The following is a 27,581-nucleotide window of genomic DNA, read 5'->3' as shown; positions in this document are numbered from 1 at the left end:
ACTAAATTTATGGAGCTGTCTAGGTACGTGCCTCACATTATTAACACTGAGGCATGAAGGGCGGCTAAATTTGAGAGAGGCCTTCGGCCGGACATTAGAGGAAGAATACTTTCGGCCAACCAGAAATTGTATTCCCCATTAGTAGCCTCGCCCTAAAGATTGAGAGGGACTGCGAGGATCATAAGTCAAGGACGGAAGGAAAGATGAAGCCCACGCCATTAAGAATCTTTGGGAAGAAGCCTGGTAATTTCCATGGAGAAATGTTAGATGAGGGCCTTACCAGCATCACCAGAGGGCCCAGAAGAATTTCTGGGGCAACAGAGAGAATGATCGATGCCCAGTTTGCCCTCACTGTGGGAAAGACAACCACACTGCCGCTGAATGTTATAGGAAGCGAAACGTGTGCCTCAGGTGTGGCAAGCCCGGCCACTGGGTTAAGGAGAGGACCGACCAAAGACACAAAGATGAGTATTTTCCCTCACAGAGCAAGAAGCTAAGGTGTCAACCTCGATGATCAAAGGTACACTTTCTATTTGCGGTACTAAAGCTAAAGCTTTGATTGACCCTGGTTCCTCTCACTCTTTTATTGCACCCTATTTTGCTTGTTGTCTAAATGTTGAGCCTGCATGCCTTGATTATACTCTAGTAGGATGCACAGCTGTGGAGGATTCTATGGAAACTGATAGAGTGTATAGACAGTGTGGAATTACAATTGATGGGTGTTACAGGCTTGATCCTCTTAGAAATTCAGGATTTTGATGTTATTCTGGGCATGTATGGGTTGTACACACACCATGCCACCGTCAATTGCCATGAAAAGATGGTGACCTTTAGATGCCCTGACCAAGCTGAGCTACACTTTGAGGGCACTAGGGATACTTCCCCTCTGCACTTTATCTCTGCTCTCCGGGCCTTTCGCCTTTTGGTTAATAAGTGTGAAGGTTATCTAGCCTATGTAGTAGAGAATTGAGACGTCCAATCTCAGCTTGAAGGGATATCAGAGTAAGAAGTACCCCGAAGTAGTTTTAGAAGAGTTATCATCCCTACCTCTAATAAGGGAGATTGAATTTGAGATAGATGTAGTCCCCGGCACTGTTCCCATTTCTAAAGCCCCTTATAGAATGGCTTCAACAGAGTTGAAAGAAAAACTGCAAGAATTTTTGGATAAGGGATTCATCCGACCCAACGTGTCACCCTGGGGTGCACCGGTCATGTTTGTGAAAAAGAAAGATGGGTCCTTGAGGCTGTGCATTGACTATAAGTAGTTGAAGTAAGTAACAGTGAAGAATAAGTATCCCCTGCCCAGAATTGATGACCTTTTTTAGCAGCTCCAAGGAGCCCAAGTGTTTTCAAAGATTGTTCTTCGATTGGGTTATCACCAACTGCGAGTCAGGGAGGGGGACATCCCTTAACCAATGTCCCTACTGTGTTCATGGATTTGATGAATAGGGTGTTCAGACCTTTCCTAGATGATTTTGCAATGGTCTTTATTGATGATATCTTGGTATATTCGAAGGGTCGGGAACTGCATGAACAACATCTGGGAATTTTCTTACGAACTTCGAAGTCAGAAAGACTGTATGCTAAATTAAGCAAGTGTGAATTTTGGCTAACCAACATAGCCTTCCTAGGTCACATCATTTCTAAAGATGGGATCACGGTCGACCCCTCTAGGTTTGAAGCAGTACTTAAGTGAGGGAGACCAACAAATGTGACCGAAATTCATAGCTTCCTGGGGTTAGCAGGATACTACAGGGGCTTTGTAGTGGGATTCTCGAATATAGCGCTTCCCCTTACTTGACTGACCCAAAAGAATGTGAGGTTTGTGTGGTCACAGGACTGTGAGAGAAGCTTCCATGAATTTAAGAAAAGACTCACCACAGCCTTGATACTGACCTTGTTTAAAGGAACTGAGGACTTTGTGGTTTATGCCGATGTATCCCATAAAGGGCTTGGATGTGTACTCATGCATAGAGGTAAGGTCATTGCTTATGCCTCAAGATAGTTGAAGTCGTATGAGCAAAATTATCCAACCCATGACTTGGAGCTTGCGGGCGTAGTGTTTGGGTTGAAAGTCTGGAGACACTACCTTTATGGGACTCAATTTAAGGTGTTCATGGATCACAAGAGCCTCAAGTACCTATTTTCCTAAAAGGAGTTGAATATGAGGCAAAGAAGACGGGTGGACTTACTAAATGATTACGACTGTACAATTGATTTACATCCAGGCAAAACTAACATGGTAGCCGACGCCCTAAGACGAAAAGTCATAGTCTCTGTGGCACACCTGATGGTTCAAGAGATGGGATTGCTAGAGGATGCAGTGGAATGGCACCCAACTCTACCCCTCTATGATGGGGTTGGAATGCTTTCGTGTATGAGAGTAGAGCCCCAACTCATTCAACATATCTGAATAGCACAAAAAGAAGATCCTCAACTGATGAAAATCCTTGAAGAAATGAAAATGGAAGAAAAAGGGGATTTCGCTATGAGCAGTGATGAGTTGTTGAGGTTTAAGGGCCAAGTATGATAAAAGTATAAAAAGGGTTGTTCTAGAAGAAGCACACCACTCCCGTTATACAGTACACCCAAGGAGTACAAAGATGTACCAGGATCTGAAAAAGATCTTCTGGTGGAACAACATGAAGAGGGACAATTTGTGCTTGACGTTTGGGCAGCGACTTGTGGGTCTATATGCCGCTTAACACACGGTAGGTCGTGCGGCGTTTTGCCTGACATGATCGTGCATTGATGAATTGGTTGGAATTTAGTATGAACAATTTTGTCCAGCTCATAACTTCCCCATAACTTTTGAAGTTATATCGGATTTGAGTAATTCTTGGATCATTGGAAAGATCTTGATTCCTTATAATCTAGGCGTCAATTTTTGTGAACTTAGGTAGGTTTTGAAGGGTTTTTTAAGGGTTTCTAAGGGCTTTTCAAATAATTCTATGAGCCAAAATTTCTAGAGGATATCTACAAGAATTGTAAAAATATGAGAGAATATTAAAAGGGAATAGCACTTAGATAAATTATGCAAAACCCTTCTTCCCATCTTGCCATGAAGAGAGAGAGAGAGAGAGATAGAGTATATTTTGTTTTAAAGGGTGTGAAGCTCTTCAATCACACATCTTCTGAAAAGGTACGAGTCAATCGAACCAATGTCTACAAAGGAACTATACAGTCAGTCATAGGTGATAACATATTCATTTATAGCTGACCGTTTCCATAAAAAAATTCCTCCCACCCTTGGAGAACAACCCAAGTGCATCACCATTTCAAAAGTATGGTTCTCTCTTAGAGTCCCATGTTGGTTTTAAAACCGTTTTAGGATTTTCTACCGTGGAATTGCATCTCTTAGTAAGATTTATAGGTGCAATTACTTTTATTGTTTAAGGTTACTAGATGGGATCATAAATTTCACAATTGAATAGAATCACATTCCAAAACAAAAAATGAAAAATAATAATTTATAATTATAGGAAAAATCAGTCTCAATACGCTGAAAAGCTATCAACAAATAAAACAACAAAGAACCATAAATACATAGTCAGGTTCAATAAAAATATATACTAAAAAGAACTATAAAGATCCTATTGACGAACTCTAAGATATTACATCGTGCATATATACAACAAGAGAAAAGAACGGAAATGGTCTAATGCAACGGTTGTATAGTAGTATAATGCAACCACACCTCTAGAAAACCATATTTTTGGCATTTGTAAGACCCCAAATTTTGCACGCACATTCTTTTTATCCTCATAATCAATCCTATCAAAAAAAAAAAATTCTATTTGCATCCTAGATATGGTCAAAATTAGTACTCATCTAATAATGAATCTCGATCATCCATTTGGTGAATTTCAAGATCTAGGCCTTAACAAATTCAAAATCACTTTTTTCTGTTTTAGCATTATTAATCTAATGATAATAAAGCTATACAAAAATTTTGGAAATAAAAAAATCATTTTGAGGCCTAGATCTAACCATCTCAATAAAATGGACAACTTATATTAATTGGGCTAGAATGAAAACTCTCTAGAGCATTTTTTTAAAATTTTCTCTTTATGATTATTCTTCATAATGAAAAGAGTGTATATTTAAAAATTCGTGTCAAACAAATGTCTCTAACATGGTTTTTGAAAATAGTTACATTATACTACTATACAACTATTGCATGAAATCATTCCCCAAAAAACAATGAAAGTAGACTGCCATAATACCTAGTTGGACTTCTAAAAATCTTCTTGAAAGAGTGTCTAAAGTTGCCTTTTATGTTTAGAGAGAGAGAGAGAGAGAGAGTAATTATTGCTTAAAATTTGTATAATAAAAAACATATGTAAAATGAGAGGATCTTATTTAAAGAGTGAGGAAGTGATTATTGAATGCAGAAGGGTTACTCTTCATTAGTTACTTATGATGGTTTAATTACACGAGAACATTAACTACCGTATCACTCCAGACTTATCTCCCAATGGTAAGAAACTGCCTCACATCATCCAACAACTGAAAATAAAAGCCTTCAATGAAAAACACTTGCCATACAATTACTCTTGAAATAGGGATCTTTCTTATTCTTGCGATATATCTTTTCCATAACTTCGACATAATAATGTAGTATAGATAATAATTAATTGGTAAAATTATATCGATGATGATGGGCCTAGTCTGGCCATGTCGTTCATACTGTGCTCAGGTCTCAATGATATAAATTGGACTGGTTCCCGTCAAACCAAAAACAGTCTTGGGTTCGTTCGGCATGGGCATGCCCCACTCATAGCCCAATGCGAAATGCATCCAGTGAAGTTACTTGAAAATAATTTTTTTGCAAAAAATATATATATAAGGTAGAATTACAAAGATGTAGAATTAAAGTGCACTTCTAATATCCTTTAAAAAGGTTTTTTTTATATTGAACAAACATGTAATTTAATATCATGACATCGATATATATAGATATAGAAAAAAAAAGAGATTTCAAGTCTTAACAATAGTAATCTTACAACACAGAGTTCATTTTCAAGATTTTTCATAGAATTATGGATTTTTTTGATTTAAACTATTTTTAAAATTTTAAAATTTTATAATTAGAGATAAAAATAGATTGTGGTGCCATCTTAAATATTTTGGACAAAAGAATTGCTATCTCATGACAGAGTGGTAATGGTATTGACAGCACTTTCCTAAGAAGTGAGGGCATATTCTCGCTCTTATAGCTAAGCAGTTTCTTATGTGGGCATATTCACTCTCTTGGGTCTCGGTAAAAACGTGCATCACTCGACTAAAGAACAAAGGCATGAGCTACACTTCTACTAAAAGTAGTTTGTATACTTTCGTCGTTAGAGCCGAAGATGGACCCGAAATTATAATCTTGGACTCGGATTCGGACTGAGACCCAAACTTGATTAGACCGGTCAAAAATTTGAACTTACCCCTAACGTCTAATTTTTTAACCCATACCCTAACCTGGATCAGGTCTAACCGTCGGATCCCCGGCTGGGTCCAGGTCCATTGCCACCCTATGCACTTTTCCTGTCCATATGAGACGTGGTGCATCACTTATCTGGATAAAACTTGTTTTGTCTCTGCACTCTCATTTTGAAACACGGATAAACAAATGACAGCGTCACGAGACGAGTGGACGATCAATCGATTAACTCGAAAAGAGAGAACTGAATTGGGATTGAAAGCAAGAGGAGGAAATGGCTTCTCCCATCCACTTCCCTCCTTCCCTGCACTCCTTCAAATGCCATGAACCGACGGTTCGAGCTGTGATGCGCAATAGCTTCCAAGAATCTCAACCTTCCCTTTTTTGAATTCTCTCTCATCCAATACTGGGGTTGGGATAGCAGCTCAATTCCCAAACTTGGTGTTTCCAAGGAAGTTGAAAAGAGAGATAAGAAGAATGATTTCTATGTCAATCTGGGCTCTGCTGTCAGAACACTACTGGAAGACTTGCCTTTTTCTCTTCTCCAAGGTCTCAATTACCAAATTTACAGGTAAACCTCTCTCTCTCTCTAAATCATAGTTAGCAAGTCTCCGCTTAAAACATGATTGTTTCTCAATTTTTTGAAATAAGTTAAGAACTTGGGATTTTTCAAAAAATCTTCAAAAAATCATGTTTTTTAATGGAGCTTATATAAATTTGTATTTTATCTTTTTTCTGAAAAAAAAAAAACTTTCCAAAGAAGCTTCTTCATTATGATTTTATGTCTTCATTGATTTAACGTCTTTGAATTTTGGTTTAGAGAAAGTACATTAAAAGCGAAACTAAATTAAGAATCTTTGATTTAACAAAATTTCATCAAAAACATTTCGCTTAAAAAAAGTACAATATATTTTCTAAAAAATAATCTATCAAGACAAGTCTATATCTTTTAGAGTTAGAGTAAGAGTAACCCAATGAAAATTATGCTTTTCCTCTAAATACAAAATGCCATATTGTGAAGAGAAAAAGAGAGATTCAATGACAACTAAAAATTTAGGTTGCTAGGAAATTACAATGCGCTTTGAATATTTGGATTTGCATAAGCATTTTATTTCTTTCTTTCTGCATACAGAAGTTTGATAAATTTTACCGTATAAAAAAAAAATTTATTTCATTAATATATACAATATAACAATTTGGATGGACATTTTTGAGTTTTTGTATTTTGGTTAACTGCAATCCTATATTAACGGTCATTTTTGTTTTTTCTTCTATGGATAATCCAATCATTTTTGTTTTTCTTCTGTGGCTAATCCAATTAGGCTCGCTATTGTTGTTTGCTGTTGTAGTTCTTATGTTTAGTATTTTTGTTGTTGTTGTTGCACTATATGCTCCCAATAAATTTATCATGTTTTATGTGTTGTGACTACATAGTAAGCATTATTGTTGTCTTTTTATAAAGTTTAGACAAAAATTTGTCAAGTATGACTCTAATGATACTAGGTAAGGACATAAAATTTATAATTCAATGGTTTTAATATATCCATAAAATAACTACAACTCGTAATCTTATATGGTGTTATCCTTACATATCAGATTTTTTCACACTGTTTTTCGTGCCAAATCTGAAATATTCATAAATCTCTAAGTCAACTAAATTTGGCGATCAGTATTTACGAACTTTGTTTTTATATCTTTGTTTATTATGGGTCTCCTACTGAATCCATATTTTTCATGTTCTTCTCTGAAAAGAACGTTTTTGCAGAGAAGATATTACCTTCATTGATCCACTCAACACATTCCATGGAGTTGGGAATTACAAGCTCATCTTCTGGGCGCTCAGATTCCATGGCCATATTTTGTTCAAAGAAATCGGAGTCAAGATAATGAGAGTATGGCAGCCATCAGAGAACTTCATACTCATACAGTGGACCATTCGTAGTGTTCCCAGAGTCCCTTGGGAAGTCGTGGGCCAATTCCAAGGAACTTCAAAGTACAAATTAGACAGAGAAGGAAAGATTTATGAACACAGAGTCGATAATTTGGCACTGAACTTTCCTTAGAGGTTGAAACCTTCTTCAGTCTTGGACATTAATGCAGAGGCCGGACGGCCTGCTAGGCCAAAACCCACTTTGTTTTCAGGGCCTTTCTTTTGGGAGAATTCTGGTATTGGATGATCTTCATGGATGGAGTTCTATCGAGCAATGCGATTAACACTGAACCAGCAAGCCCAATATCTGCTTTGCTATCTACAGAGTAATAGTATGCTCAATTTCAATCTCGGTGGTTGGTTGATGTGTTATCCATGGGAGAGAAGATAATTTTTCTTAGTTTCCTGAATGCGTTGTTATAATTTACTTTGTTTACTTATATGTATTGTGTAATTCCAGTCATCCGTGTACATTGATTTACCCTATGCACACGGAATGACCTATTCTTTGTTGCACCATAGTATCAGGTGAATGATAGAAGAGAAAAGAGATTAGCTTGTAAAGAAGACTCTCTATCTTTACACATCTCTTGATGGGATGCATGTGTCATCAAACAGGGTTTTGTCTTCATCTCCTCATATTCATTGTGCCCTTGGATATGAAAGGTATTGAGCTCATGGTATCTATTGTTGGTTGAATGATAGTTTTAGGTTCAATTCATGGTGTTTGAGAAGTATAATTCCCGTGCTATGTTTGGTTTCTCTTAGATGCAAGGATGCAAGCAATTTTATTGTGATTCCTGTTTAGCCTTTTGAAACAAAGCCAAAGTACCTCAACATGGAATGTGATAGAGCCCAAACTGGTCATGTAGAGCATATTCACATCTTTTTCTTGTATGATTATTTTTTAATTCTGTAACCTTTTGTGCAGCTAAGACATGAGTGCATAGTGATCAAGTGATTTTTATGTGGTTTTGCATAAAGTAATACCTGAACATTATGGGGGCCTTATTCGAAGACATCTTGGTGACAAATGATGAGGCATGGTTTCCCAAGGGCACAATTTTCCCTTCAACACTATTTCTATAGCATGCCATTCTAAAAAATGCTATACAAAAGAAAAAGACCTCATGGAATATTTCTTTTCTGTTGTAAACCATGGCCTGGACCAGCATATTCATCAACGGTGTTATTGTAAAATGGCCTGGAAAATAGTTTCACGTTGATCACCATGGTATCCTTCTATGTATGCAGTTTTATTGCATAGAAAACCCCTTCCCAAAAGTCATAAGAATCTAGCTTGCTTTTATATTAGTCAACTTCTCTTCAATTTTCATTCCTGGTCACAGAGAATAATATTTGGTTGCTCTACTTTTGGTGATTCATTTTCTCATTCGTATTTATGGATCTACCCTCTTTCATTTTCAGCAGAGTATGGAGCTTGAACTAAAAAACAATCTGCTACTGATATTTAGAAGTGTTTGACGTGGCTTTTGACTCTCAGTCTGAATTTCCTGCTAACTTTTTTGATGAGTGGCAATGACGTATCAATCATTGGCACTTTCATGATGTAAGATTGTTTCTTCAAGTTAATGACCAACTCATCCTTTTCCCAACTGTGGAAGTTCGCTCTGTCATGGGCGTAATTCTGTCTATTCCTACTGGCATGTTCTATTACATCTTTTAACTGATAGGGCATCAAAGAAACACTTCACTACCATCTCACTGAACATAAAAGATGAAAATTAAATTCTCCTCTTTGTGCTGCAAATTTATGATGCTAAAGATGCTTATAATTTTATTTTGCTGCTACTTCAGATTGCATGTTGTGACACATAATAGGAGCATCACTATCATTTATGTTCTATTCTCTAGGTTTCCTTCAAATCTTTACATGCTTGTTTCTATTAAAATCATAACGTTGGGATTGTATATATTATTGTACCTGTTACCATCAAACTGTTAAAGCAGTTGCAAATATTGGTGCATTGAGCTCAATACTTTATGGATGTAATTTCTGAGAGGGAATCCCCTAATATTCATCCACATGTTATTAATATATACCCTCTTATGTAATGACACTATAATTCAATTCTTTTAATTGGTCCTCCATTATTAGGGCCTGTGAATGCTTATTGTTTGGTTCAACCATGGAAACAATATTATGAAATCATGCAACCCCCCTCGTTTATGTGCTTGTTGCGCATTGAGTTCTCAATCATATTTTTTTCAATGTTTTTTTTTCTCTTTTAGCATGATATTTTCTCCTTTTTCATTGATGCTCCCCCTCCTCAAAACATCCCTAGAGTTCTCCACACCACATCCTAGTAGTATGCTGAACTTCCTTAAGGCCATAATAGTGAATGATGTGGTGCGTTTCTTTAAGCCACTTTTGAAATCTTTAGTGTAATATTTGAGTTCGTCCTGGAGGAGTATTCAAGATTTATACTGGCCTGAATGTGAATGAGAAAGTAAATCCAGAGGTGCTATGAAAATTTCATTATATCATGCACTATTCTCCACCTTTAGTAGCATGATAGCTGATGTAGAGATGAAAATGCAAAATATTTATGGTTTAAGTAATAAGAGGAATTTTGAATTAAACCTCTTTAAATTTAATATCAAATTTGAATTTGACCCAAATGAATAATAACCTTCTGGATGATGCCAATAAGAAAGGAAATTGTCATATGTAAGGACATCTAGAGCATATTTATAGAGCCTAAGTATGGATTGTTTTATTTGCCAAGTAAAGAAAATAGTAGTTGTTTCGATTATAGGAAATGAAAGTCACATTATGGTTGTATCAGACTTCGTTTCAAGTGCAATGGCCATATAATTTGCCATACTTAAATTGTACAATGTTGCATTGAAGTTTGAGTTACATGATGGAGTGCATTATCACAAATTCGTTCTTCCCAAATTCACATATATGGTATGAGATGGAGATGAATTCCTAACAATATCATTAGAGGAAACTCTTACCCACATGTGCCTTGGGTTGGAATGACTTCAATCTTGCATTGAAGTTTTACTTAAATGATGGGGTGCACCGTTCTTTCCAAATTTACATATATGGTATGAGATGGAGATGAACTCCTGACAATATCATTAGAGGAAACTCATATCCAGATGTTCCTTCGGTTAGACAGTCACTCCTAACTTATGTCTCATAACTATTATAGATTTTTCTCTAAGTTCCTCTAAATACATATGGTGATTGTGTTCACTCAAGCGTATAACAGTCTGGTTTTCAAGTGCCGTCTTTCTGATGAGGATGTAAGCAAAATATAAATTGAACGTTTATTTCTCAAATGCATCTGCACTCCAACACAAATTGTAGTGTGTTAATGGCTCTACTGAGACATCTCCTTAATATTTTTGATCTTGTGTAGATGAAAGATCTCTTAAATTGTTTATTCGAAATGGTGGTACATTATGTTTTGAGAATGTGGAATCTAGGATCTGATAGCATTTTATCGTGTGAAGACAGCATCTAGTAAATTATGTGAAGACAACTTCTTCTTTTTATTAGCCACTTCTATTTTACCCTTATTGCATTGTTCTTCAAACATTTACCTATCTCAATTTCCTTCCATTGTCATGTTCTCCATTATTAATTTATTATAACCATTTTCTGTAATGAGCACTATTTGTGCCTTTCTGTTGTTATCCTCAATCTGTCAACTTTGGGTTACACTATTCTTTCAAGTTGCAAGATGGATTTTCTCTATATATCATCCTCCTCTCTAGAGAAAATCACACTAGGTTTCTTGAACCCATATTTCATGTCTCCAGCCATAATAGGAGACATGTTAATATTACTGAAGAATATTGGACAATGGTTCATCATTGGTTTGTATTCTCATCCAAAAGAAAGAAAAGTTCATTTCCAATTAAGCATTTTTCATATTTCAAGAATAGGATCTCCCCTATGTTTCTACAAATATAGACACGGATGATATGTGGCAATGTCCGACATGATGGGTCAAACATGGCTTCCCAAAAAAGACTTGGCATGACCTAACAATGCAGAGGTGTTGGCATATGTAGCTATGATGACTTATATATTTGTATTTATCATTAAGATACCAGTTAAATAAGAAATAATTGAGTAAAAAAATTACAGTCCAATTTATTATCATGCATTTTCAATTACTAGACATGTACCTTCAAAATGCTTTATATGCATGACTAAATCATCGGTGTATATTTTTGACATGGTTACGAAGCTCTATACTGCATATTAAAGGCTGACATGCAACATGTAACACGAAAAATCGAGACATGCCTCAAGCTCATGGTTGAAAGTGTTAGATCAAATATCTAAAGTATTAATGCACATGGGGGATATGTTGTCCATGTTGGACAAGCAATTATGTGTCTGAGGCTTATTTCTTTGTTGTATAGGATTGCAGATGTCACGACCCTGTCCCCCTGACCCCTACCGTCCATACCTGAAGGCGACAAAGTACGTTTAAGATTCTATGACTCTCATAATGTATGATACTGGCACTGTTACTCTGTGATACTGTGTTACTCTGTGATACTGATACAGATATTTCGTGACATTGATATTGTTAAAAGTGATACTAATATTGTTATTCTGTGACATTAATATTGTTATTCTGTAATACTGATATTGTTATTCTGTGATATTGATACTATCATTCTGTGATATTAACATTGCCATCTTGTGATACTGATACTATCATACTGCGATACTGTGAATATGACACTGGGATTCTGTTATATGAATATTGATATATGTGATTTCTAGCCACTACGCAATGGATCCTCTATTGGTAGTGGATATTCTGATTATGTTATATGAACTCTGATATATGCGATTTCTAGCCACTACGCTATCGGTCCTCCATTGTTGGTAGTGAATATTTTGATTCTGTTATATGAACTTTGTCATATATATATATATATATATATATATATATATATATATATATATATATATATATATATATATATATGATTTCTGGTCCCTACATAATGGGTCCTCCATTGGTAGTGGATATTCATCTGTCGATAATCTTATACATAACCTCAAACGACCATCTTTCTTTTCTACAAATAAAACGGGTGCGCCCCACGGTGACACACTTTAAATTGAGTTCCATATAGATAATGTCTCTAAATTTTTAGGGCAAAAACCTCAGCGATATTGACAATATCATTCTGTGAATATGACACTAGGATTCTGGTATATGATATATTGATATATGTGATTCCTGGCCACTACGCAATGGGTCCTCCATTAGTAGTGGATATTCTAATTCTGTTATATGAACTCTGATATATGCGATTTCTGGCCACTACGCAATGGGTCCTCCATTGGTAATGGATATTCTGATTCTGTTATGTGAACTCTGATATATATATATATATATATATATATATATATATATATATGTGTGTGTGTGTGTGATTTCTGGCCTCTATGCAATGGGTCCTCCATTGGTAGTAGATATTTTGTACCTCGACTCCTATGATAGGAGTGGAGTAGGGAGGTAACTGTAAATAACAGGGTGGGTCGCGCCCCCCAATTATCATAGGCACTACGCATTAGACCGGAATATCTGTATCAATAACGACGATGGACGGGAAGAAGAGAAGGCGCGCGACGATGGAGGGAGGTAACGCCGCGTGAGCTGAAGGATGGGCAGCTTCATGTAGGCATCGTCGGCTGAAGAAGGGACAAGGCGCAGTGCATGACTCTGGCATGCATGAAGAGTGTTTGCCACTTGTTGTACTTTGGGTGTCACTTGCCCAACCACTAGCGCCACTTGGCCATCTCTTGAGTACTTAAGCCACCCTCTCACCCACGCCACCCATTCTCCCTTCATTTTTCTCTCTCTCTCTAAGGCAAGGTTAGCGAAAGTTTGGTGAGCAGCGATTGTTGGGAGAGTGTGAGCTGTGCAATAAGAGTTTGTGAGAAGGCACCATTTCAGTGCAGATAAGTGGATCCATCACCATTGCATGATAGTTATAAGGATGCATAGGGATTTATGCTTCCGGTAGGGGTCAGGGAGCAAGGTCGTGACAGCAAAATTGGTCCTTATAAGATGCCTAAACACAATGCATCCCTAGGTAGGCAGAGATGAAGGGGAAGGAAAATCCTTCCTTTGCCAATTCATTAGTATTGCATTCAGTGCTTTAAAACACGCTGATCTAGATTAGGAATCAATGGGAACTGACACGGTTCCTGGTTTGAATTGGAAATAATGTAGTTTCCCATAAAATTGGGGAAATAAACCAATTCTGTCAGGGAATCAGTCAATCATTATTACCCAATTCCATGATTTATATTTTTTATTATTTGTCTTTTTATTTTTTTTATTTTTGTTTCATGAATCCCACTCAAGAGAATCGGCTGGGTTGTCGATCCGGGTCGATGATTTGACAATCCGGGCTGGTTTACTTGATTGCCAGTTCACCAGGCCGATCTGGGTTTAAAATACTGGTTGCATCAATGCATTCACCTCTTATAATCCATTTGAGTTCTACATTATCAACTCATTTTGTTAGTTGATTTCTTCAACTTGATCTTATAAGAGCATTTTCTTTTGGTCTATTGCATATTCTTTTTAGATTTTGTGCTTAAGTTTATGTTCTATTCATATTTCTTTTATCTTATTCCAGTGTGAACCCAAAAGTGAGATAAAAAACGTAATGTGATTTTGAAGGTTGCTTTGTTTGTTGATGTTTTGATCATTATTGTTAGGTAAAGAGGATTGGTTGGTTGATTCCCAATATTTATTCAACATTTAAGAATTTGTTATATCAATGGGGACTGTGCGACCACCATCCTCAATTGTTTTTTCCTTTCTTTCATATTTCATGGGACAAAATAAAATAAAATTACATTCTTTTTTTTTTTTTTGGGATGGGGGGGGGCAGTTCAATGGGGATTGGGTCCCCTACTCATAGTAGAAATGGAACTTAAGATATCATATTGTGGCAATCCACCACCCTAACTTCCTAACCTTAGAGGTCATTCTTAACTGCATTATTTAAACAAAAAGTTACAAAAGACCACACAAGTAGGGGGGTAGGGAGATTGATGTCGACTGTTGAGATAGCATCTTGCCTCACTCAAAATCACACAAACATACACAATGAACATAAAGTAATATTCTCTCTTACCGTTGTCCTAATTTGATTGGATGGTCCTAAACTTAGGCCCTGGCTGGCTCCAGGGTAACTTGAATCATTTGGTTTTTTTAATCTGAGTAATTTTTTAACATAGGTTTTGGGTGTGCATTGTTTGTATAGCATTTGCATAAATCAAATGTTTTATATTTCCATAGCGTAGATTCATGTATTTGTAAAACATTGTTTTTTCCTAAATATTATTTTCTTTACATACTCTAATATGTATGATTTTTTGGCCCTTTGATTTTTTTAGTTTTCTACCTATATCTCCTATTCTTTTTTAGTTTTCTACCTATATCTCCTATTCTTTCGCTTTGTCTTAAATATTTGCAAATTTGGCATTGTCATCTCATTTGTATTTTCAAATTAACATTGAATTTATGAGCTTTTTATGTTGATTTCTAAAATTCAGATTAAATTGTTACATGACAACGCTACGATGCTCACCCAGACTCACTAAAACAAAATGCAAGGGCACCAGCGGCGAGAGAGGTGTTGTTAATTGCATTGTACTAATGGAGAATCTAGATGGAAAACCATTATTGTAGAATATACACAAACTCTTGTCTCTTGAGATTATGACATCCTAGGCTAATGAACTTCTCTAGATTTTTATAATTATAAAACACATTCGAGAAGAATATAATATAAAAGAAGAACATCATCATCATCATCAGAACCTTTTCCCAACTATTTGGGGTCGCTTACACGAATTCTGGTCTATCATTCTACTTTATCAAGGGTCGAACCCTCAATAAGGCCACAAGTCCCCATATATTTTATCACTGCTTCCCACAACGAACTTTTGAGCCTACCTTTTGCTCTTTTGTGCCTTGCACTTGAATTAACTTGCACTTTCTAACAATTGTTGTACTGGGTCTGCACTGCATATGGCTAGACCACATTAGTTTACTTTCACTTATCTTATTTCTTATTGGAGCCACGCCTAAGTTCTCCCGAATGCATTCATTTCAAATTTTATCCCTTCTTGTCTTGCCACTCATCCATCTCAACATCCTCATCTCGATTACACCCATCCTATGGGTATGTTCTTTCTTGGCCGCCTAATATTTCGCTTAATAAAGTAAAGTTGGACTCACTGCCGTCTAATAGAATTTGCCCTTCAGCTTCATTGGTATGCAGAGATCACATTAAAAGTTGGATGCACATCCCAATTTCTCCCACGCAGCTTTAATTCTATGTGTGAAAAGAAGAATTAGTAAAATACCAATAAGAATGAAAAGTTATAAAAACATCTAAAGAAAATAAATAAGTGGGAGAAAAACCAAATTGTATTATAGTCATAGTTTATATGAATTGTTGGAGTTGCTTGAAGAGATGAAGGTGAATCTCTCTGACACAAGGTTGTTAAGATCTGTAGTTTTCTCACTTTGAAGTATAGTAAATTGCCATACCTCACATTATACATGATGATCTTGTCCCCTATGGAGCAGTCTATCTGGAATATGGAAAATGTCTCCCCCAATTAAGAAGAGATGAATTCAATAAGAAATTTCATGCTCCAAGCTCATCAAATCAGGCTCTATCACCGAAGATGCGATATATATATATCTATTGTATAGAGTCTAGGCTCTAAACAATCAAATTAGAGCCTACCTTCAAATAGTGGCGAGAAATATAGTTTCAATACTGAAAATATTTGTGATAGCCTTAGAATATATTTTTATCTTTATTTATAAAGTTTGAAACTTCAAAAATAGTGTAGATCGATAAATCAATGAAAACTTAAAAATCTTGAAAATTGACGGTCCAAAAATACGTTACAAAATACACTATATCCAAAACTTGAAATCCATTTTTTTCTCATGTTCATACATCTTGATATTGAGATATCAATTTGAGGATATTTGGGCATCAAAACAATCTCTTATAAACATTTCCCACACACACACACACACACACACACACACACACACACACACACACACACATATATATATATAGGAAAACTCTTCCCAATGCCTATTGGCAAAAATGAACAGTGATTTCGTCTACCCTCATCACCATCCGAACTTCATCGCATGGTCACAATTGTCCCATAGTGTTTCAATTTTCATTTTGTTTCTACAAATCCAAATTACTTGAAATTTGGAGCGCTTGTACATCTTAATGAGGTGCATCTAATAAAAATATGAAAAAAATAATTTGTAAAATATAAATTGATCAAAATACCCCCAAAAATTTGCGACGGTATTTTGATCGATTTATATTTTTCAAATTATTTTTTCATATTTTTATTAGGCGCACCTCACTAAGATGTACACACACTCCAAATTTTAGATCATTCCGATTAGTAAAAGAAAAAATGAAATTTGAAACATTACCAGATAATTGTGACATGTGATGAAGTTTGGATGGTGATGAGGGTAGGCAAAATCACTGTTCATTTTCGCCTGTGTGTGTGTGTGTTCCAAAAATAAAATAATAAAAATACCTTTGAAATCTTCATATGGGTAATATATATATATATATATATATATATATATATTGTAAAAAAAATATTAAAACTCAAACACTACTAGACAATCGTGAATTTTAAATAGACTGATGAGCCATAACTTGAATATCGTAGAAGTTCACTCATTAAGAGTTTTAGACCAATAGCCATTGTTCAAGGAAAGAAAGGTTGCAACAAACTTAGGAGAGAGAGAGAGAGAGAGGCAAAAGTCTGTGATGAAGTGATGATGATGACATTAGAGTCTGGAGGTGGTGATGGCGGTGGAAACAACTTATTGATGATGTTGGTGATGGGAATGTTGTTGGTAGGGCAGCTTGGATTCCTAAGATATCTTTTCAGGAAGAGGAGTTGAAAGATACTTTCAAATAACTAAATTTGTTGGTTGTTGGTAGCTTTTCTCCACTTTCAAATGACTTTTGGTCTTAGAGACTAGACTAGAAGAACTTGGAATTTGTCATATTCCCTAATGGTCTCCTCTTTTGGAGATAATAGAGGTTTGTTTCGACTCAAATCTCCAAAAGAGGTGCACAAGGCTTTACATTTGCGCCGTTGGAGGGTCAGGGTAAGCTTCTTTCTATACGTTCTTGGATCCTTGAATCCCATTTTTCTTTTTTTTTAATGTTCAGAGGGAGTCTATGTAGATCAAGTTGTGGTATTCCTTTTAATGCTTGGAATCTTAGTGTTTTTCAAAGTTTGGCATCCGAATATGTTGTGTTTGTTTATGTTGATTGGAGTTATTTACATCTCCTAACTTATCTTTTGGTAAAATCCTAAAGGAATTGGGACGTCCTATTTTGAAGAATATTGTTTTAAGGATAGGACACCATGAATTTCTATTGGGGTCTCAACTGAAAGTTGTCTTGTTGACCAAGTCAGGGAGAAAGGTCATGCTTTGAAAAACATGTATTGTCCTACTGATTGTGACTAAAGGGGTACACAGGGGTAGTAAGGCTGCTGCAGCCTCAAACGTTTCACCACACACCATGTTGCAGAATGAAGGTTCATCCATGGTGGTGTAGTCACATGCTGAGGGTTCAATCAATGATGTAAGGACACATGGTATGATTAGGTGGCCATCTAAAGCTGTGTTACTGAATTCGAATTCTAAGACCATTTGAATCCGGAAACCTATTAAAAGAGGTGAAATTCAAATTCAAAATTCTTCAAATGCTTCTAATGGTAATCAATTGTCCTTTAATAGTAATGTTGATCAACTTTCTAAATCGAGTGCCTTGATTATTGGTAAGTCCGATTTAGCGACAGATAGGAGTATTCAATCTCTTGTAGGACAGATGAGTGGAATTTTAAAATTTGGTAAGAATCTAAAGGGGTCTTCAAATAACTCAAAAAAGGGGATGACAGTGCGTATTTCCAATTTTGATAAGGACATAGGAGTACCAAACTTGTCTTCACAAATCTCTAGTACATCTGCAGCAACGTATGGAGATATGAGGAAGATGGGAACTTGAAGCACTGTATTACACGTGGCATGCATGGTGATGTTGGAAAGGAAAGCTTTGACGGTTGAGATGCAGCTCTCAGGAACTGCTTTGAGTAATTATAATTCCTAAAGAGACAGAAGGCACTTCCCTTAAAAAAGACGGTATTGATATTGTGAGGGAAGGCACTGATGATAGCAAGGAAGTCCTTCATGCTCTTCTAAGGATTTTGGTTCTCTTTGACGCTAAATTGTTCTACAAGTTTTTCTCTTTTTGTTTAATGATAATGCCAGAGCATCTGTCGCCAGTAGCCCTTAGGATGGATCTGGATCGTGCTAAGAATAGGGATCCTCTGAACAACAAGGTTTATTGTTCATTGTTCTATAGGAGGATAATAGTTTGGGACATTTTCTGGTATCTATACCCTGGAATATGGTGTATGTGAATGAGTTGGATAAGGCTTTGACAATGAGTATAGAGGACACTGAATTTGTGCAACTGTTAAGGCAAATATCAGTGAGGATCAGAATACTCAAACCTTGAATATGACAGATATTGACTTGAATTTTGAGAATATGTTCCATGATATGGGGGTGGATTTCAAGCTAGAGTTCTGGATGCCATCAAGAATAATCTACATGTGGCTAAAGAGCAAGTAAATAAGGAGGTAGATGGTAAGTAAGGAGCCATCATCTTCTAATAATATTGGCAAATGCAAAGTAAAGATAAAAGAAACTCCAAGATCCACTTATTTCTCTTTAAGGTTGCATAAAGAAAATTGAGCATAGGGATGGAGATATTCAGAGACTAAGCAAAGGGGATGATGAAATTTTCAATATTAGTGATGACAGCCAACATTCGGTGATGGGATTGCATCTTTCTATGTCTGATGGAGGGAGAATACCAGAGTCACCCTGAACTATTATGAACATAATTAGTTGGAATGTACGGGGCCAAGGAGAGGTTCGTAGAAAGAGGGAGGTCTAGCTTCTAGTAAGGAAATATCGAGTCTATGTTTTGATGCTTCAAGAAACTAAACTTCTGGTTCCTTTTATTGTTGATGTTGGTAGTATTTGGGACATGGGTATTATTGGTTTTTGTTGGGTGCATGCATGTTGGGCTTTGGGGGACTTTTTGCTATTTGGGATGCTTTTGTTGATTTAAGTTTTTCACAATGATAGAATTTTGGTGACTTTTTTTTTTTTTAAGGACCTTTCTCTGTTTTTTTATGGATGTTTATGGACCCAATGAATATGCTTTGAAAGGGCTCCTTTTTAATGATATTTCTCAATTTGCTTCTCATCATAATTTGACATAGTGTGTCGGTGGGGATTTTAATCTCATTAGATGGCCAGATGAAAGTTCTTCTTCTTTGCCTTATAATTCTATGACGAGGCCATTTAATAATTTTATTGAACAACATTCTTTGGTGGATATTCTTGTCAATGGTACTCAATTTACTTAGACTAACAACAATACTTCGAACTTAGTCATGAGTAAATTGGATAGGTTTCTAGTTTCTAGTGAGCTCAAGGAAGCCTTCCCTTTGCTTTGTGTCAATGCTTCACCAAGATTGTCATCGGATCATTGACCCCTTCTCTTGGATACTGACAAGATGGTGGTAGGACCAAGGCCTTTTAAGATGGAGATAATATGGCTAAAAGAGGCATATGTTATAGATTTAATAAACAAATGTGGGCTACTACTATTGTTCATGGTTGGAGTCGTTTCTAATTACACAAAAAATTGTTGAATGTGAAGCATAAACAGATGTGAGCTAATACTATTGTTCATGGATGGAGTGGTTTTCAATTACACAAAAACTTGTTGAATGTGAAGCATAAACTTATTCAGTGGAAAAAGGACATTAGGTTTAATGTGAAAATAAAAATTGACAATGTAATACACCAATAATAGAGATTGATGATGAGATGCATTACAATGGTTTTTTGTTAGATGAGCTGCAATTGGAAAAGTGGCAACTGCTAGTATATTTACATGATTTGATGAGGATGGAGGAGATCTATTAGACACAAAAATCGCGTGTCAAGTGGTTTAAAGAAGGGAATCTAAACAGTAAGTTTTTTCACTCCATTATAAGCCTTAGAAGAAGACAAATGATGTCTCAGGCATTGTGATGGATGAGGTTGACGAAGGAGACCATGATGATTGGGAAAGGGAAATTATTTATCATTTTAAGTAAGCTTTTTCAAGGGAGGATGATTTTGGAGTGAAATCGGATGGGCTTCCTTGAAAACAATTAACAAAAAAAATGGTACTGGATCTGAAAAAAGAAGTATCTGAGGAGGAGTTAGAAAGAGCTATTTTTTTACTATCTAGAGACAAGGCCCAAAGTCCAGATGGTTTCCCTTTGATTTTTTTCTAGAAATTTTGGAGTCCAGATGGTTTCCCTTTGATTTTTTTCTAGAAATTTTGGAGTATGGTTAAAAATGAATTGTTGGTGATGGTAAAAGAATTTATGCTAAGAAGGGGGGGGGGGGGAGGTGGTCATTGATAAAAGTATAAATTCCATGTATATCTCTTTAATTCCTAAGAAGTCACCCATTGCTAGAATTAAAGATGTGAGGGCAATAAGTCTTCTCACGAGCCTTTTGTCTCAAGGATTTTTGCTGAAACGTTCAAAGTGGTTTGTCTCCTATTATTTATGAGACTCAATCTGTGTTTATTCATAACATAAAGATTATGGATAGTATTCTTGCAGCTCAAAAATATGTCCATGCCAGATCTCAAAGTGGTGAACCTGGTGTTATTATCAAAATGTACATGGAAAAGGCTTATGACAAGGTAGAGTGGAATGTTTTAATGGAGACTATGATGTGTATAAGTTTTGGTGAAAAATGGAAAAACTGGATTTTGGTTTACCTTTCTTCGGCCCATTTTTCAATTATTATAAATGGTACCCCGAGAGGTTATTTTAAGGCTTGTGGAGGTATCAGATAGGGTGACTTTCATTCATCTTTCTTTTTCACTTTGGTAGATGAAGCTTTTAGCCTATTGCTTAGAAATGAAGAGGCATTGGGTTGCATAAGCGTTTTCTCTAATTCTGAGGATGCGCCTCGAATTTCACACCTACAGTATGTTGATGACGTTATAATCTTTAGTGATGCTGAAATGGAACACATCAATCACGTCAAGAGATCTCTTAATTGCCGAGAGGTGGCAATCATGTTAAAAGTAAACTTCAACACAATAATGATGATAGGATTGAGTTGTCAAGAGGATTTGTCTTTGGCTTAACTTCCAATTTAGGTTGTATGGTGGAGAATTTCCCCTTTACTTATCTCGGTATGCCTATGTTTTATTCTAGCTTCCTTTGGTCAATTTGGGATCCCATGTGTAGAAGGGTTAAAACTAAACTGGATTTGTGTAAGGTGAAATATTTATTGTTTGGAGGGAGAATTAATCTTATCAAACCTTTTTCATCAAATCTATCCATCTATCAAATGTCTTTGTTCATCATGTCAAACTCAAGAATTAAAGGAATTGAGAAGATGATGAGGAATTTTTTATGACAAAGTATGGATCAATGAAGGAAATATCATCTCGTGAATTGGGATCAGGTTTTTACTCCAAAAGAACAAAGAGGTTGGGGTGTAAGGATATTGAAGGTTATGAACTTACTTTTGTTGGCAAAGTGGCGGTGGAGCTCACAGATGTTACATCTTTATGGAGACATTTTCTTATTGCCAAGTAGGGTTTCAATAGAGAGTTGATGCTTATTAGTGGAGACTATAATAGAAGATGTAAGTCCAGTCCTTGGAACGGGATTTTATTGAAAGTTGGACTTATGTAATCTAGCTGGTGTATATATATATATTTCTTCTCTTTTTCTTTTTCTTTTTTGGCTTAGATCACTCACAAGTAGTCTATTATAATATAATCGACTTGAAAAGAAATAAAGAAAAACAAATCTAAGATGTAAAACTTGATGCCACTAAAACCTTTCTTTTATTAACCAAAGAAAATCACAATTCTATGCTTGGGAATAACAAAAAGCATAAGAAATAAATATAACATGAAATAAGAAAGAGTGTCGGAGATTATCTCAACCGGGCTTATTATACCCCACACCGAATCACCACTTTCCAATGGCATAGGTCAATGGTCAACATTTAATTTCAATCTTAGGAAAGAAATTAGGCCAAACCTTCCAATGGAATAAGAACTCCTTTGAAAACTTGGGTCTCAAACTAAATCTTAACCCCTTGATAATCCAGTTGAGAGAGATAGCATCTCATTACTACACCTAACCCTTAGGCCATAAGATAACAAGATTGGAGAGAGAGATCTACTATGTGGGAAGTGTCCCTTTCTTGAGAATGTGAGTGAGAGACTAATTATATGGGGTGTGCCCCTTCTATGAACTAGAGAGAGAGAGAGGACTCTAGGAACAGAGTGCCCCTCTATGAGAGATGTGAGAGAGAGAAGAGAGATTAGGTGTGTAGAGATATGGGATAGGGCACCCCTTTTTATAGTGCTTCAAGGGGTTAAGGGTTTTTTAAGGTTTTCCGTGATTTGTCTCTTCTTGTGAGATTAAATATTCACCATTGATCTTGGGTGACTTGTGGGGTGAGAGATATGAACTCCTTATTCTATAGATAGGTCATCAAGATCATATGAAATGTGCTAGAACCTTATCGCCCAATTTCCTAAATCATTTTCCCATCAATTAATTTTAATAAGAAAATACCTAAAATAATGGTGTGCTGTCTTATTTCTATGCACAAGTCTTCTCACACTTTCCTTATTCAATTTCAAAGCGTCCTTCATACACAATTTTTCTTCACCCTCAAGCCATGAGCTCGATGCAAGAAAAAAAAGGTTCATAAGGTGGGGCGTGCCACCCTAGGTGGCACTTCATGGTCCCCACCAAATTGCCATGATGGGCCCTTATACATATTTGGGCCTCCTATGCAATATTAAATTATTTTAAAATAATATTATGATTTTAAAAAATTCATAAAACATATTTCAATAATTAAATCAATGTAAAATTAATATCTCTATTTTTACAAAAAATACCCAAACATTTAAAAAAATTCAAATAACAATTATAAAAAAATCATATAACATTAAAACAAACAAAATTAAATATTTTGATGGAAAATTATCCATATAGTATAAGAATAAATAAATAAACACTGGGGCACTCCACCTTCTACTGTGGTCTACGGTTTACACTTGCTTTCTCAAACCGACCCAGTGTTTCCCATGACCCACAATCTATACAGGGGCTCATTAGTGGGTCACCAAAGTCTTACCAATAGACAAGGAGTCGCAATCTCACTCTGTGGATATCAGGCTCTTCACTAGAGACGTACTAAGGTCACCTAAACCTGATGAACCACAGCTTTAAGGTGCATAAGGGTAATCTGTCCCACATGTACAAGCTTCACCTTGAAAGGTGGTTCGCTTTCTCGAAATGGCTATCATATGTGCACGTCATGTGATGGTACGCTGATGAAGTTTTAGCCCCATCTCTGAAGACCACCACCACACACAAGAGTAATACAGTCCCTCAGCTCACTCATCCAGGTGTACTCTGACCTCATTAAGGGGATGACTTATTATAATCCTTATCGGTTTAATCTCTATGACCAGGTAACATGGGGTTTTTCCAACCGACTGACCAAACATGTCAAGTTCAATCCGGTATCAACAAACATAGTTTCTTTAGTATGTTCTACACAGAACCAGACTCTCACTGACTTCATGTTCCATTATATCGAAAGTTCAATTACAAGCACTCACAAGGCCTTTAAAGGCCACACCCATGCAACATTTATCTTGTAGGAGGCTTTCTTTGAGTACCTATAGATCTTTGCTAAAGTGAAATTTGACTTCCCGTAGACTTGGTTTGGCACTAGACTTCGAGTAAAATTTGTTTTGGCACTAGACTTGGTTGGGGGACAGACCGCTGAAATTTGACTTCCCATAGATCTTTGCTAAAGTGACTGATCCTATGGCTAAAATTAATGAGTTGTACTCTAGTAACATGCAGTTCATCTCGTGGGACATTCGATGTTTATATACTGGTGCCAGATTTTGTTTTATCACAATTTGAAGAGTTCTTAATGGCATTGGAGTGTATATATCTCTCTCCTAATTTTGATAATGAGACTGTTTGGGAAGCCACGCATAGTGGGGTGTCCTCTGTTATATCTATTAATAGGATTCTCTTTAATAGGAGGATGAGGTGGCAGCAAGCATCCCTACGAAATGTTTGGACTTGGTGCACACACAAGAATCAGGAATTTTTGTAGGTGCTCTTTCAGGGTAAGACTTTAACTCTTGATAATTTGAGGAGGAGAGGAATAATTGGACTTGGTGCATTCCACACAAGAATCAGGCATTTTTGTAGGTGCTCTTTCAGGGTAAGACTTTAACGCATGACAATTTGAGGAGGAGAGGAATAATGGATGTTCGTTTTGTCTTTGTGAGCGTAGTAGATAGTCTTTTGAAGGGAAACGTCTCACTATGGACTGTATAAAAGCTAAGATCATACATAACATGTGGAGTTGGATCTCTTCTACTAAGAAAGGTTATGGGACTGCCAAATCAGATGCATATCAATCTTCATAATCTTTGTAAGCTTAACGTTGTCAAAGTGAGGCCAAAAGCATTTTCGACCCTCCGTATTGTTGGTTGGCTGCTTGAAAATTGAGTTTTGATAAAAGCTTTTTGGGTAATCTGGATTTGGCCGGAATAGGGGCTATAGTGAGAGATGCAGAGGGTGCGTGGTTCTCTATTATAGGGGACCTTGTGGATCACAACTGCAAATGAAGCTAAGATTAGAGCCCTTTTGGAAGGCTTGAGGCTCATTGTTGGTAGGCATGTTGGTGAGATTCCCTAAATGTTATTTTATTGGTGCAATTTGGTCTCTAAACCTCCTTGGGCTCTTCTGGATTGAATATCTCCTTTTCGCATATATATAGGGAGGCGAACGAGTGGCAGATGGATTGATGAGGTGTGCTGCTATGAAGCAGTCATTGGTGGTTATTAATTCTTTGGACTAATTCTTGCCTTTGTTTGTAAATGTTATCTTTGTTGTGCTTTGGTTGTAACCTTTGACATTATTCAATAAAACAACGTAATATTTGTCAAAAAAAACTATTTTTAAACTCTATTAATTTTTAATGAAATTTAAAATAAGCTCCAGGCTAAGTAATCAAGGTGGTGAGATGCCACAATGTAATGTCTTGATATCCATTTTCTATGAGCAAAGGACCCCCTTCTATGCATAACTACCCCAAAATAAACTTCAACGAAATTAAATGTTTTAGTTACATGAGGACCGCCAGCCTTTCTTATTTTGTGAGATTACAATGATTTGATAGCAGTTGGAATATACGCTGCCCTGCTCCTTTATCTTCTGAAAGTTAGACCCACCTTACAAACACACACAACATGGAATTTATCATTGTCTTGTAATGTGGGTTGAAATTGCGTCTTTCTCTTTTATCAATTTTGGACAAATTATAAATACCCTTAAAAATCAATTTTCTAGACATCCTACCCCCAACATTTTTAGTATCCCACCTTGAACCTCAATAGTGGTTTTTTTTGTATTCACCCATACTAAAAAAGTGAATAAAATAGGGACGAAAATGCCATTTTCTCTCTCTTTATATCAATTTTTATTCTCACTCCTTCCCTCTCTACCAGCTTACTTTCTCTCTCTACCCGCCATCTCTCTCCTATATTGGGAACTCACAGGTCTCTTATGCCCTGTTCTGTTTTCCCCTTTTATTTTCCCCCATAAAAAAAACCCAAACTTTCTCTCTCATTCCATTTTCCTCCTATGCTACCCAAACTCTTTCTCTCTTATTCCACCTATCAATTTCACCTCCAAATCTAGTAGCTTCTCCTCCAACAATAGCACCAACTCCACTGAAATTATGCAAAATTCAGTAGTGCTATCAACTTCTCAGTGTTTCTTTTCTCCCCCACCAAACCCAACTCCTTAATTGATGACATAGGTATCGTGGATTCGCCGTCGGAAACTGATCAGGCAACTTCTCCGGCGTGGCCAAAGATGTTTTGCTGAGCTGTGTCAGTCAAGGCGCATTCGTTGAATCCATATGTCAACTCTGTCAATCGATGGCGGAGATGATAAGTTTATAATAGGGGTTGTTTGAAAGTATTTTTCAGCACCTTGATCCCTGATAGAAAGCAGGCCAATAAAGCCTACAAAACAATGGAAATTCCTGAAGTCTCAGAATGGCCCCAGAATTGGTCAAGATCTTCATCAGCACTTTAAAAGACCACCTGCCAAGTTTCATCGCAATAAGATATGTTTAAGGCAGTAAACACAAAGAAACAATTTCAGCGAAATCGATCTCTAGCACCCTGAAATTGACTATGTAACTAGAACCATACTTTTGGTGCGTTAAACAATTGTGGGACCACCACCATTATATCTGACATAGTTGAAAACCCCTAATGGTCAAGTTTCGGCTTAATCAGGCACTCCAAGACAAAGTTATGGGTAAAATACCGAAAAAATGTAGGCCGCACACTATTCCTGTTTGGCCGCACTCCATCAAAACACCATTAAAGGTGGGTGTTTTTACAGTCACCGGTAGTCACTTTCGAGGCCTATATCTCACTTGTTCAAAGTTGGATTACTCCCAAATTTGGTGAGCATGTTCGTCTCATCAAGACGAGCAATTCGATACGTAGTAGACCCCGCGACGATGCCCTAACAGAGAGAAAAACTAAATGAAAGTTGCTGATCCGTGAAGGAAGTTACAGAAAATTCAGTAACAGCATGCCTCGTTCGAGCATCCAAATCGCGACGCTCGCAGACCCGATCGGCACGAAACTTATTGCATTATGTGAGTGAGGTTTGAGGCTATCTTTGATCCAAACTTTGTGTGTGATGAACGGTTGGATTTCACACATGAAGGCGTCAAAGCTGTTGTAAATTTCGATCGTTGGATTTCAAGATTTCGATCAAAAACCCAAGACGACAAAATCTTTATCCGGACATGAAATCAAGCTATGTTTGTTGCAACGTGATCATGACGGCATGTTCAGTGTGATTCAATGAAGAAATCACAAAGAAACATCAAGGAACGAGCACACAATTGATCCGAAGTTTTCAAGATT

At 36.5% G+C, this 27,581-nt stretch overlaps 1 pseudogene across 1 annotated transcript; it reads left to right on the top strand.

Annotated features, from left to right (window-relative positions):
* The first annotated feature begins 203 nt into the window (after positions 1 to 203).
* On the top strand, positions 204 to 8,080 carry LOC148781259 (uncharacterized; annotated as a pseudogene). The gene is made up of 4 exons (XR_016059822.1): positions 204 to 411; positions 729 to 941; positions 5,777 to 6,002; positions 7,197 to 8,080. The product of XR_016059822.1 is annotated as an uncharacterized LOC148781259 (transcript).
* The last annotated feature ends 19,501 nt before the right edge of the window (positions 8,081 to 27,581 follow it).

The sequence above is a fragment of the Amborella trichopoda genome, chromosome 7, assembly GCF_054954075.1.
Source record: "Amborella trichopoda isolate Santa Cruz 75 chromosome 7, AtrichopodaSantaCruz75HAP2 v2.0, whole genome shotgun sequence".
Lineage (NCBI taxonomy): Eukaryota > Viridiplantae > Streptophyta > Magnoliopsida > Amborellales > Amborellaceae > Amborella > Amborella trichopoda.
Note: the sequence above shows the minus strand (reverse complement) of the source record. Positions and strands in the feature narration are given on the sequence as shown.